Consider the following 14,312-nt stretch of genomic DNA (forward strand, 5'->3'; position numbering starts at 1 on the left):
CTACAGCAACACAGATTTTTAAAATATTTTTCCTGATCTGTGAAATTGCCCATCTGAGAAGTTATCTTTTTAATGTTGAAAATGTTCTGTTTGCAGCATCACTCTCAGGGAATGGCACTTCCACATCTGCTTAATTTCATACACTCACTGTTATGTATGTCTCATTTTGTCTTGGGTGGGAGTGATGAGTAATGAAGGCAGAACTATACACAACAAACTGATAAAAATGCTTCTGGCTGGGCACCCATAAGGCTGTAATTGCAAATTCAGAATTCTTGGAGTTTTGCACTCTAGAAGTCATGAACTGTGCATCTAGTTTTATTTGTAGATAAAATTGTATTGAGAAAAAGTATATTAAAAGATAATTTAGAATGAAAATCCAGCAAGTATGTTGTTTCTTTACAAATAAAGATGATGAAATCAACCTGACTTGCAAGTGTACAGCAAATGAAATGAACATGTAATGAACAAAACCATCATTGCAAAGCTCTGAGCTCTGCAGGCTGGAGTGTGTGCTAAAAATTGTTGTAGCTTTTCTTCATCTAGGCATATTTTCATTTTAGATTAGGTAATAGATATTTAATTTTAGGGAAGCAAGAAGGAGACCAGGTTTCATGTCTTAGGTCCGCCTTGCTTTGAGTTTGCTTGTTCCTTCCTGTGTCTGCAAGGGTTTCTTCCGAGTTCTATGGTTTCCTACTACAGTCCAAAGATGTCCAGATTAGGCAATTTGATGACACTAAATTGGCCCATATGTGGTGTGTGTGTGTGTGAGTGTGTTCACCCAGGATTGGCACCCTGTCCAAGGATTGTTCCTGCAGTGTGCTTGGTGGAATAGCCCTGAGCACCCTCATCACAGCTCATTATTAAGCAGGCTGGTATGGTATAGCATCTTTAATTTTAACTCCCACCTAAAAATCATAGCTGTAGGTTGCAGTATGCTGAGTTGTGTTTAAAATGATGCATTCTGTTTAAAGTGATTTTATAAATAATGGGGCTAGTTCACAATACCACTCCTACTTTAAAATAATTGCTGCAGGGCACTGGAACTACTTTGGAAGAAACAGTAGATGGATTTCACTGGAGACTTGTGCCCTTCAGGGCAAGGTTTTCAGTTTTCTACAAGGTTGGCTTTTCATTTGAGTTCTTGCCACGTCCCTTGATCAAGCCGCTCAACTCTGTAGAGCTCAGCAGTACCTGTGACTATATATTGTTGAGAGCATGCGCCCACCACACAACAAACCACCTGGATTGGGACCTGATTGCAGTGGGTGACATCTCAGCAAATACCTTATAATTGTGAAAGGCACAGTTTGTGTTTTTTTCATTTTTCTTTTGTTATTTCAACAAAAAAATTAGCACTGCTTACCTTTTTCTCCTTTACTGTAATTCTGTCACCTGTGATTTGATTTAGTATTTTTTTTGATATTCCATCACAAACATATTTTGATTTATAGATTTTTTCCAAATTTAAACTTTCTTTTACATTTTATGTTTGTGGAAAAATGGCTAATAAAACTAAATATAATACCTATTTTTTGTATATCTTTCAGTGTGATCTTCCTGAAGGTGCTGGGACTCGTTTTATTTTTGTGGAGCCTTATTAATCCGATTAATTAGCATTATAATACCACTAACAGTAATATTGTACAGGTATTTATGTCCACCAAGATTTATCATATGCTTTATAAAGCAGAAGCAAGTGTTTTTGTTTAAACTTGATCTTTAGATAAGTATACATTTTAAAACTGAATGCTCTGTGTTGTTTGTTGCGATTTTGCACATACGTAGGTATAAAACTGATAGGGACACTGTGAAATGAGTAAAAACTGAGTGATTAAAGAAAAAGGCAAGACATGAAGGGTGAAAAAAATGCACTCTTCTTAAATCTGTATTATGCATTGAGTTTTTCATTTTACTGGTGTTAAGTCTCCTGTCATGAGAGCTGTTTCCTAGGTGTGCTGTCCAATTACCAATTTCAGTCTGTACAGCCTCTCTGCTTTTTCATGGTATTTCTTTCTATTTATAAACAGTATAAAAACTAAAGTGCCCTGAACACACATGATAGTATAACTAGTTTATCCTTAGGTATTACATTGCTCATTGTATAGGCCTGTGCCCAAAAACTGAATTCATCAAGTAAACCTGTACAATTAATGACCACAGAGTGTCTAGTCCTAAGTTTTTACTTTAATCTCCATTTTCCCCAACTTTTAAAATCAATTTCTCTGTGTGCAGCAAACTATGTAGCCATATTTTGTATTCTTGGACTGACCAAGGTTACAAATAAAATTATCCTTAGTGAATGATCTTTCACCCCCACATCCTGACATGCAAGTTATTTTGGTTCTGAACTCCTAAATGGGCTTGATGTGAGTAAGGCTCTGTGTCTGTAGGTATGCACAGCACTGAACTGGCTCCTATCCAGTGGTGAGTCCTCTCTTGTGCTTGCTGTGTTCAGAAATCAAGTCATAGTCTAAAGTAGCCAGTAGAAGTGCTTAACGAGTCCACTTTAAACTTTTTTTTTACATGATACAATTGAAGGGGATTTTGCAGCCCTACACAGTACATCTGGCAAAATGCTGGTTAGAAGCTGTTGTCCATGTGATTAACAGTAAAGTGAGCAGTCGAAGTTCAACCTAAAATTTTGTGCTCTGCAGGTAATCCACTTGTAGCTCTGTGATCTGACAGCTTTGCCGAGGACTGACAGCTTTGTACCTTCAAGACTGCTAACATTCCCTAAAGAGCTCTTTTCTTGTTTTACTGCTCAAATTCCTTTCATTGCCCTGCAAATTGGAATTCCTGCCCATTTTAGTGTTGTCACTGTTGTCACTAATCTGATCCTGCTGGCTCAGGGTAGAAACATGTTTGGATTCTCTAGTTGCACCATAAATATCCCAGTATTCCATGCTGTAATATGTTTGTTCATTATACATTTTAATAGAGAGAGATTATTTATCCCCAAGGGGGTATTTAAACGTTACAGAATCTTGAGAGAGAGGGAGAAGAAATATATAAATAATATAACAAACTACAAAAATGTAAAATAAAAATAAAATAACAAGCCCCAAAGACACTTAAGAACGTCTGGCTTGAATACTGCAGAGCTGCTGCTCTCAACAGGCTTGTAGATGGCAGTAAGATGGTCAGAGCTGTCCAGACTAACATTTGAATACAGCAGGTCCAGCTTGCTGTGGCCACAATAGGAATGTGTTGTTAGGTTTTTGTTCTGTGCTTTATAAAATAGCAACAGGTGCAAGAATCCATCTTAGTTCTATCTGTGCTCTAATGCTAGTTTCACTTAGTTATCATATGCCATTTCTAGGCATGCAGAGAAGTCTACTGTATTTTATCCAAAAAATAAACAAATTATAAACAAAAAGAAGTTTCAATCCATTGTGGGTGACAACCAGCCTATATTTGCTTATTGCCGATAAGTGTGACCACCACTAGACGCCAACACAGCAAACAAATGAAAAAGGATGACCAGATAGAGTCAGATCATAGTGATATCGAAGATTTTACTTTTTACAACAGCAAGCCAATGATACCTCAGTGATGCAGTCATCAGTTGTTCAGAAACTTGAGTGACTCTGACTTGGCTAACCTGTTGGTTATTATGATGATAGTTTTCCAGCCTGACACGAAATGGATGGTACCTTAACTGACAAAGGACAGTGATGGTTAGAAGAAGGCTTTTGCAGTCATTAGGAATTAGGTGACCTGAAGTAAATAATCGTAAAGACCAATAAATTGTGTAACAGGTGTAATTCCTTATGTGGTGGCATCTGTGGATCACTAGGAAGTACATTACTTTGCCAGCAGAATAGGCTCGGGCATCCTGTGATGCTGAACTGGATAAGCAGGTTGTAAAATGAATTGGTGGCAACTAATGTGTATTGCCTTGTATATTAAGATATTGAAGTGCTTGTGATATTTTATGTGTGTACATGCAAATTAACAGATCTTCTTTCTTCCTTTTCTTTTCAAGGTGCCCCAAAGAGTACTTTGTATTACTGGCTGTCCCTGAAAGGGTATTTTAATCAGGTAAATCCTTCTTTCTTAACTAGAAGCCATATAGTGAATGAGAAGAAAACTGCAATATTGAATGTAAATATTTCTTTTAATATTTGTAGCTGCATTTCAGAAAACCAATGGTTCTCATTACATTTTAGATTTCCTAGTAAACTTATTCTACTAATTGACATGTAGTAGGCACTGCTGCCTCACAGTACCAGTTACATTTACTTGTACCTGATGCTACTTGGATATGCTTCCTGTGAGCCCTAAGTGGTAAAGCCGGTGCAGAAAATATACAGAGAAGTGCATATAAATTAGTTTAATTATCCTGACAGGTGAAGTAAACCAAAAATATGAAAGTTTCCTTTTGAACTGAACAAAGGACGTATAAAACAGCTTTCACTGCTATAAACTGCTTATGTGAACATTATTTGAAGAGAAAGTGCACAGCAACACTGTTCAAGTCCGCAGTGGTGACTTTAACATGCTGCTTTTTGATGTGATGACTTTCTAGACAATTATAGTGAATACTCTTTTGTAAATATGTATTAAAGTAAAATGCACATCTTCTTAATTACCTATTATATGGAAATGCCCAAGTAGTACACTGCACACTCTAATTTTTATTGTGAATGTAAGATTGCTGAGATCTTTTGCTGTACCCTGAAGGGATTGGCCGTGATTACAGGTTTCCATGTAAGAATGTGTATATATTGATGTAAGCACCTGGTTTGTTCTTAATCTCATGTCTGTTCTTGCTGGGACAAGACTAGTAAAAATCTGATGAGTCTATATAAAAAAAAAAAAAAAAGGTTTTTCTGAGACTCGATGGCTAAATATTTGAACGTTTTTCCTTCAGTTTGTATTGTTCAGTTCTTTTTAACATTTTTCTGGCAGAATAAAACTTCTGATAAACACTGTAGTCTACTGCCTGGGTCAGAATATGTTGGGTTATCTATCCATCAATTCTTAAACCATCTTTAGTATCTTTCCTAATTAGGTGTGTGACATTTTCATTTTATGTACATGTTTTAAAACAATAAATATGTTGACTATAATGCTTTAAAATAATTTAAAGAGATAAATTGTTTAAAGATTAAAAAAAATAGTACAAATAAAATGATGACGTTCATAGTGCTTGTTTGGGTGTATCTTTAACTGGCAATGGGACTCAAAATGGAATTATGAGTTCACCTGGTTCATTTGAACTGTGAATGTCCATCCATCCATTTTCTTACCCGCTGAATCCGAACACTGGGTCACGGGGGTCTGCTGGAGCCAATCCCAGCCAACACAGGGCACAAGGCAGGAACCAATCCTGGGCAGGGTGCCAACCCACCGCAGAACTGTGAATATGATATATTGTAATTGTATACAAGCTTTTGTTAGAGTACATAAACTGTAAGCCAAAACAGATAAATGAGAATAAATAAAGCAAGCAGAAACAAGATATATACTGTAGTATATGTTATATACTCTTCATATATAGACTTTTTTCTTAAAATTATTAAAGCTTCTTATAGTAATATCTAAAACAAAACAAAATTTTCACGTAACACACAGCGCATGCAAACGACTGAATTTGGTTATCAGTCACTTCAAAGTGCTTTCCTGAATGTGAACCTCTGCACCATCACCTGTTGCCTACTTTCTAATGGTGTTACAAAACTACACTGCTAACACAATTTTCTGTTTATCTAATGCATTGTTATATATATGTTGTTTTTGTAATTCTGTGTATCTAGGTAAACTTGAGTAGTTGGCTTAATTACATTTAAATATGTTTTTTAAATAAGTAAAACATTTTGCATGCAGTATAAGATACACCTACTTTAATGGCAAGGTAGTCCACCATTTATGCCCAGAATAGTCCATGGAATGGGAATGTTTACCTTGTTAACTCAAATGTGTCCCATACATTAGATGATGGTGTGTCTGTACTCCAAGTAGATGGTTCGTATCATCCTATAGCTCCTTGTTTGATGTGAGATCTGATGACTTTAGTTGTCTAAAGCTGAATTCATTGTTATTTTAAAACCAAAATGGAACTCTTATAATGTTTGTGTCATAGGAATTGCCCTACTGAGAGCACAAGTTTATGGATGGGTGTGCAAACTGTTACGAAGGGATGAATAGACAGTGATGTTCAAAGGTATCCTGTGATGTGATCACTGGCTTACTCGCATCCAGAGACCCAGACTTTGCTAAAGATGTACAACCAACACCATGGCACTGGATTAATTCCACTTCCGTTTTGCATTTTGTACATTTCATCCTTATAGGATCCTGCCTGAAAATGACAATTATATTATTTATAAGCCATTGAAATTATGATACAACGCATGTCTTACTATTTTTAAAAAGATGTTTCTTGGTAAATTGTCAGCAAAACAGATACAAATTGCACTGACAGGTTATAGCCTGATTTGTTCTCACTGAACACATTCCAGTCAGTTTGGAAAATGAAATACTGTAGTCTCCCAATCATCTAATAGTTTTGGGTTTCCATTTTCATCTTTGTCCTGCTTTAAAGTTCTTGAATTTGATTATGTCCCTTTTTGCAGATAAAAATTAAATCAGTAAAATGGACTGTTTTTATAGCTTGCAAAGTATTCCATTTTAAGAAAACTATTAGATGCAGGACATTACAGAAAAATGCACATGCAGATTTGTATTTACATACTGTGCAATGTTTGCCTAATCTAAATAGTCTCATGGCAGTTAGTGGTGCTGCCCCACAGCTGCAAATATGTGAGTTCAGATATCGGCCCAGGTGCTGGCAGTGTGGGGTGCGCTGATTTCCTGTGTCTTTAAGGTTTGGACACTCCAGTTTACCCTATACACCCAAGAAAAGTGGGTATTTGGTTAATTAGCAAGTCTAAATTGGCCCATGATGATTGAAGGTGGATGTAAGCATGAGTGCATTCTACTGTGAGTCATCACTCCATCTAGTGTTGAGTCCTGACTTGTGCCGAGTCCTGTTGTGACAAGAACCAGATTAATGTATTAGAAAATGGATAAATTGATGGATGTTTGTTTTGTAAAAATAGTGCAACTTGGAGACATCTTGAGGTTTCCTTTCCACAAAAACAAGAAAATGTAGCAAATAATTTTAGTTTAATTAGTGCCTGGAACTGCCGCTTTTAATGAATTACAAAGTAGTTGGGATGGGACATGCGGAAAGCATCTTGCCAGAGTATTCTCAACTTCTCTGTTTCTTGTGTCTAAACATGCCATCGAGATGCCTCCCTCGGTGTCATTTTGGCATTATTTTACTCCTTGGCAGTCTCATTTCGTCTTGCGCATTTTAACTTGCTGTTGCTCACCTTTGTTCTCATTACTTGTTGTTAGTTGCCTGTACTGTAAGATTTTGTGCTGATAATTTCATGCTTTTAAAAAAAACTGATATATCCAAGACAGCTCTAAAAGTGGCTCAGACACATTGCTGAACTGTTCGCCCTTAACTTTCAGTCTGCGGATTTTGACGTTGGTTTTAAATAGAAAGTTGGTTGTAAAATTGTGTAGTGTGAGCCCAGCATAAAAGCCAGTAGCAGTTTTGTTTGTCATATATAATCATCTCACCAGGAATTCCAAAGTAGCAAACCATCTTTGCTAATACAGATCATTACATGGTTCATAAGGATCTGTGACAAATTATTTATTTAAATCATTACTTAAGTTAGCAGCTAAACTGATAACAACATTTATTTATATAGCACATTTTCATACAAAAAATGTAGCTCAAAGTGCTTTACAAAATGAAGAATAGAAAAATAAAAGACACAGTAAGAAAATAAAATAAGTCAACATTAATTAACTTAGAATAAGTAAGGTCCGATGGCCAGGGTGGACAGAAAAAACAAAAAAAAAAACTCCAGACGGCTAGAGAAAAAAAATAAAATCTTCAGGGATTCCAGACCATGAGACCGCCGAGTCCCCTCTGGGAAATCTACCTAACATAAATTTAACAGTCCTCTTTGTATTTAGGGTTTTCATGGAAGGACTTGATGATGATGGTCACGTAGACTTCTGGCTTTCAGTCCATCAATGTTGGAGCATCATGATGCTTTCAGTACGTGGTGATGTGACTAGCCATTATCTGCTGGGATAAATGACGGACACAAGAAAAGGAAATGTACTGCAACTAGGGTTATTCAAAGTGTGGAGCCATTCTGTAGTAGTCAGCTAAATCTTACTCCCCAGGTAGGGCAAGGCAGCTGCGCTACTGTAGTCGGAGAAAAACTTTTTTGGTTTAGCCAGATTCAGAATTATGCTGGAGTGAAACACAGGGGGTTAAGGGGTGGGAGTTGTCTACTTTTATTTAAGTGTGAGGCATATCTTTCTCATCTTTTTGTATGCAACAAGCTCTTTACTTATTCTGTGATCATTAGGGCCAGGCTAGGTGGACCAAGCATTACCCATAGATCACCAGTGACTGCTCAGCATTCTGTATATTTTAGTTGTCAAAAATATGACATATTAAACAAAACTGAGGACATAAGACAAGCACCTTAAGCATGGGAAAGGCACTATAAAAATAAAATGTTTTATTATTATTAAGACATGGTATTATTATATTATTATTATTGATATCTCAAACCTTCCCTAGAGAAGCAAGTTTACCATTCAAGAAGGTCTTGCAGTTTACAATAATAGGATTTTCATACTTGAAGTGAAATCTTGTAACAGCTCTATGTTGATCATATCAACCATTGTAGGTCGTTCATACCTTGGAGGTATCATGAGCAGGCATCGAGAGATGACAATGGTATAAAGTATCACTTGAGCTATTTGTGTAAGTCCTACACAGTTGTTGCCTAGATGTCAAATCAAAACAAAAGTTCAAACCAACAATTAAACAGAGGGCTAAAAATAGCAAGAAACATGCATATCATTTGAGGTACGACGCAGAGAGTGTTATGAATATATTCTGATGTAAGAGTGACTGTGAAGCTAGATTTGCTTGTAATACTTGTAAGCTTTAAAGGTTAATTAATTGATTCAGAATAATTGCATATTTTTTTGATCTTATGTGTGTTTTGGTAAGAGATATGTACATGGAGAAAATAGAATTAAATCAGTCTTTGCACAATGATATTTCCTGATGGCGCAGTAGAAGGAGGATTCCTTTAATAGTACTGAATACTGAGAGATCTGCTAAGGATTTAATCACCTCAGTGCTTTTGGAGATTTTTTTTCAAATGCATAAATATATTTAAGAAAGTAATTATTTAATATTATGCAAAGACACTACACCTCTTTTGAATGATGAACCAAACAAAATAAACCTAACAATGCATTTCTGTGTTGTATGTACTTTATACTTCTTTGTTTTTCACTCCAAGCAGCAAATACCGAAAGCGGACTGTTTAAATGAAAAATGGTATGTGTTGAAAAAGAAAGGTTTCAGATTTGTTTGTTCTGCACCTTATTAAATTTCTCCTTATTAAGTAACAACACTTGTGGAAGAGGTTGTAGTTCTGTAACACCTTCCAAAGCTTTACTGAGGCGGCTTGAATATGAGCTGTAAGTGAATGCCTCTGGATTAGGATATGTTTGTTCAGTGTGCGTGCGTGCATATTGCTGCAAATTAAAATGAATATTTGTTGAATGAAAACCGTTATGTCTTTACCTCAGTGATGAAAATGTATTTCATTATTTGCAGAACAGAGTATGTTCAATTAATTTATTGTACCTGGGAGGTATAAAAACTGAAAAAATACAACATTATAAAGTTCTAAATGTAAAGAATTAAAGAAATTAGATTTATATTTACTCTCTTCTTAAAACGGATGAACTAGGCTAAACTCTTTGAAGTAATCAAAAAATGCTTTTCTTTGTTTAAAAGTAATTTTAAGTTATCCTAAGGTCATTTTCAAGTATTCAGGTATTGTTCTGTATCTTTCATATTTTTTAATTTTAATTTAGAGCATTTTAGATGTGAGATGTTTTACAGTGTATAAACCAATAATTATATCAGTTTTCAGAAACTAAGTTTTGACCTTACACCTCTATACAACATCACCACTGCCTTGCGAATTTCATTACAGCATAAATGATTACCAGTGCAAAGTCATGCAGTAAGCACATTAGATGAACTGTACTCAAGAGTCGGATTAGAATTCGTTAGGTTTTATGTTTAAACATTAGCTGTTAGAAGTTTTATCATAATGTGTTTTAAAAATCCAAGCACACTACGGTGACATGGTTAACATTGTGAAGGTAAACAATATGGATTTCTTACAGTATATTAATTGGTGACTGGTAAAGATAATTGAATGAGGTAACTTGGAACACCATTTAGTTTCTTTAGGATGCCTTGCAGTTTTAGAGGTGCTGACTACTGTTTTCCACAGGGGATATGTTGTGTTTGCTGGTGATCGCACCAAATATTTTCTTTGAAATTCGCCATGGGGCTGATTTAGACTAACTTTTTTATTCTCATAGGTCCATGATGCTTTGTGAGCCCTGCGTGATATCACAGAGCTGCAGCAACCATGCACAGAACTTTAAAGCATGTGTACTGTAAGGTCACTGTCAAATCGGCTTTGCCATGTGTGATGTCTCGACTTATTGGTACTCTAGCCAATTTGCAAAACTTTCAGTATTTACATTTGATTTGTACATTAGTTGACTTTAATGAGAATATTATGAGTACAGTACTGCCACTGAGCAATGTGTGCTTGCGCACTCAGTAACAGTCGCAATAATATAATAGACTTGTATCACAGACATAAATCAACACAAGCCTTAAAAAGTCATTTTTGAGAAAATAATGAAACCCCATAAAATATATAATAAAAACAATAACAAATGATTTATTACTACTTACAAGGCATTTCTATCTTCTCGGTGGAAGAAAAAATGAGTGAAGCATCTGCACAGATAGATCAAAACAAGAAAGATGTTCCAGCTACTTCAGTGAAACACAGCTAATGTGTATCCCAATTTAGGACTGTGTGAGCACAGCAATGCTTTATATATATTTTTTTTCCCTTGTATTTTGTTCCTGCTTATAGTTCTGTCTGCTGTTCATCTTTCACTATTTGAGTCACAGAGATGTTTTGTTTAGCATTGTTGCCTCACAGCTCGGGTAACATTTTTGACCAGTATAATTGGTCCAGCAGATGCTTCCCTAGCCCTCAGGGACACTTAAAAGACAATTTGTACTATTATAATCTACTCAAAACTAGCTCAGTTCCTCCTTCACCTTTGACTACAATGCATTTTGTGTCATTTGGCAAAGGTTGTGAACATTTCTGTGAATTGGCCGAACTCATGGCAGTTCGCTTTTCACCAGTGCCAGTGATAAAGGACAGGTGTCCCACTGCATGTTAATGATGTTACTCGCTTCAAAGTGAATAGAGAAATAGCAGGTTGTCAGCTTAATTTCTTCTGGCTGGAGAAAGATCAAAACCAGTAAATCCAACAAGATAAACAGTATTCACAATGTCTTCACAAGAATTCAGTCCACTACTCCTGTGCTCTCTTTTTATCTAGCTTAAATACCCAGAGAGGAATCCTGGGAGTGCTGATGTCAGGGTGGCCCCGCCTCTTTGGGGTACCACCCACAAAGCACAAGTAGCATAAGAGAATTTCACACGATACACAGAAACATAATATTTACAAATTATATATTTAAAGAAAAAGCAATCAAAGAAAAACGCATATTTACATAAAATAACGAATACAGTAGAAGTAATTAAACATGGAAACTTAACAAGTTACAAAAATAAACTTAAGCCAGAGCAATAATCCTTGCTGGACCATAGCAGTATCAGTTTATGCTGATGATTAGTGAACTGCACCTATATGTCGCAGACTTTCGAAAACCAGCAATTTCAAAAACTTAGTCATACTATTAACTGATACGATTGCATGTCCATCCTGCTTGAATACTGGGCTGAACAGAAGCATACAAGTATCTGTTAATGGTTTTGAATTATTTCATTGCTTTAATAATACCCATTACTCATCTTGTTCTCAAAGTGCGACACATTCCATGAAAACATTAGTTAAGGACTGATATATGCTTCTATCCTCTCAGCCCATTCATTAGATTGACCAGACAAAAATGTGTACAAAGTAAACTTAAAACACAGTACAGGCTACATCTAAAAACATTTAGCAGATCAGTAATTTTTAAGAATAATATGTGACCGACTTCCTGCACCATAGAGATGCCTCTCTTTTGATGCTTCCTTAGCTTGTCATATTGATTTAGGTCTTATAGCACAGATGAATGGAATAATGCTAAAGGATGAATGATTCATAAAAAATCAACTAAATGTGTTCTTCCTTTCCCCTCAGTTAACTAAACAGCCTTATTCTGTTGAGAGTGCTGTTGTTAAATATCATGGGTTAGAATCTATATGTAGTATCCTCTTCTTTTTAACAGTTTACTGTTTTGTTCAGATTGACATAATTTTGGATATGAACTAAAACTGATCTTTTGATCTATTCATATTTATATAATTGCAGGGAATTATGTTCTTTCCAAATGTACCTGGTGGCTGTCATCAACCCAATCTGCCTGTGTATCCATTTTATGTTTATTTCTGACTCTGAGGGCCCCTATTGTATTAGTGTTTTTAAATGTTCTCATTTTCTATTTTAACTTATGTACAAAGTTTACAGCATGATGTAGTGGAATGGCTAGTTTGTCTTATTCTAAAATCTACAAAATTGTGACTTCTGAAAGTATCCTCATGAAGTGCTAGGATACTAGCCTTTTTCCTCATGTTTCAAGTCCTCATAAGAGCTGCACTTTCCATTCAGGCAGTAAAACACCAGATCTTGGAGTTTAAGCAACATTGTCTTTCATTTGATTTCAACTATATTGTTTCAGTTGGTGGTTCATGTTATTCAGTTTTCAGAGCATTTGAGGTTCTGTCACTTTGAGCTATTATGGAGGTCAGAGCTGAGAGTTCATTTGTTTATCGGTAATAAAAGTTGTGCACTTTTGGGCTTTCTTCATAGGCGACCTATGGACATGTATTTCCAGCAGTTCTGCTTTATTTTATGTGAAGAAGGGATGTAGTTTTTCTAAGCAAACGACCTTTTCACTTATTTACTACATATTCAAAGAATAGGCTTCTTCCTTCAAGAGCCCCTTTATAGCAATTAAAAGGGCTGAACAGCTACATCCTGTTGCAAACATCCTGTCATGGAGGAGTGGTTTCTGTTGAAGCAGATTTTATCTCTCTGTCTCTCACTGTCTTTCTCACTGTATTTTTAGTAGAATTTTATTGAGGCAGTGCAATAGTCATGATTTTTGAAGTACTGAAATATCCTTCAATAGTTTCTTGGTATTTCAAAGGGTTACAAATAGATGTACATTTCACAGCCATTCAATTGTTGGCTAGGGGCCAATAGATGTCCAGATTTTCAATTTTACATCCAGCCAAATTTTTTTACAGAGTTTTACTTTAGCTTTCAACGCTGTTTGACAGTCTACTACTTTTGCTTTCCAAGACAGGAAACAGCTTTGGACTAAATGCCAGGTCAACACAGAGTGCACTTACACACACTTGAGATATTTGACAAGTGATATCTACTATAACAGGCTGTTTCAACAACAGAGCTACACTTTTATGATACTTTTCAAAAAAACTTTTTTTGTTTTACTGATCTGCTTCCTACATTCCCCTGCCATCGATTTTTGATTGTCGTGATTTAGAGCCAGAATCATACAAGAAAGTTGTGAGAGGTCTGCAAAATGCTTTAATGGCAAGACCACACCTCCTTTGCCTGTCTGGGAAAGACCTCATGCCAATGGGATTAACCTCAGCTCTACTGGACTGCTTTGGCCTATGCAGATCTGAAAGTGTTTAAGACTCAAAAATAACCTTAAATGTCCTAAAATATCAATATGTGTTACAAGGGAAAGGAGAAAACCTTTGGCTTGCAGAAACCAGTCCACAAAGGAATATTTATGAATAAGAATATTCAGAAAAAATACTGTAAAAGACACAAAAATGATTTGCCTAAAATGCAGTCCTCGAATAACAAATCCCAAAACACAATCTGTAATCAGAAACCAGAATCTAGAGCAGAAAATAATTAAAATATCCACAAGCAAAAACCAATAGTCACTGTCATTTCAAACAATGTGCCCTGTCCTCTGTCTGACGTAGATAGCCAGAGGGAGGATGTCAGGGTGGCTCCACCCATAAAAAACAGAGAACATGTAGAAAATAAACTTAAAAGACACAGTACATAATTAAACCAATAATAAATAAAATTGACAGAAATAACATCAAAATATGAAAATTATAACCCAAAAATAATATTTA

The 14,312-nt window shown here is 35.7% G+C and overlaps 1 protein-coding gene across 5 annotated transcripts in view; it reads left to right on the forward strand.

Annotated features, from left to right (window-relative positions):
• Positions 1-14,312, forward strand: part of tln1 (talin 1) — a 178,761-nt gene that overhangs the window by 59,781 nt on the left and 104,668 nt on the right. For all 5 annotated transcript variants that reach the window (XM_039759572.1, XM_039759574.1, XM_039759576.1 and 2 more), the window contains exon 2: positions 3,989-4,044. The gene's annotated coding sequence lies outside the window, so the exon portion shown is untranslated. The remainder of the gene's footprint in view (positions 1-3,988; positions 4,045-14,312) is intronic.

The sequence above is a fragment of the Polypterus senegalus genome, chromosome 7, assembly GCF_016835505.1.
Source record: "Polypterus senegalus isolate Bchr_013 chromosome 7, ASM1683550v1, whole genome shotgun sequence".
Taxonomy (NCBI): domain Eukaryota; kingdom Metazoa; phylum Chordata; class Cladistia; order Polypteriformes; family Polypteridae; genus Polypterus; species Polypterus senegalus.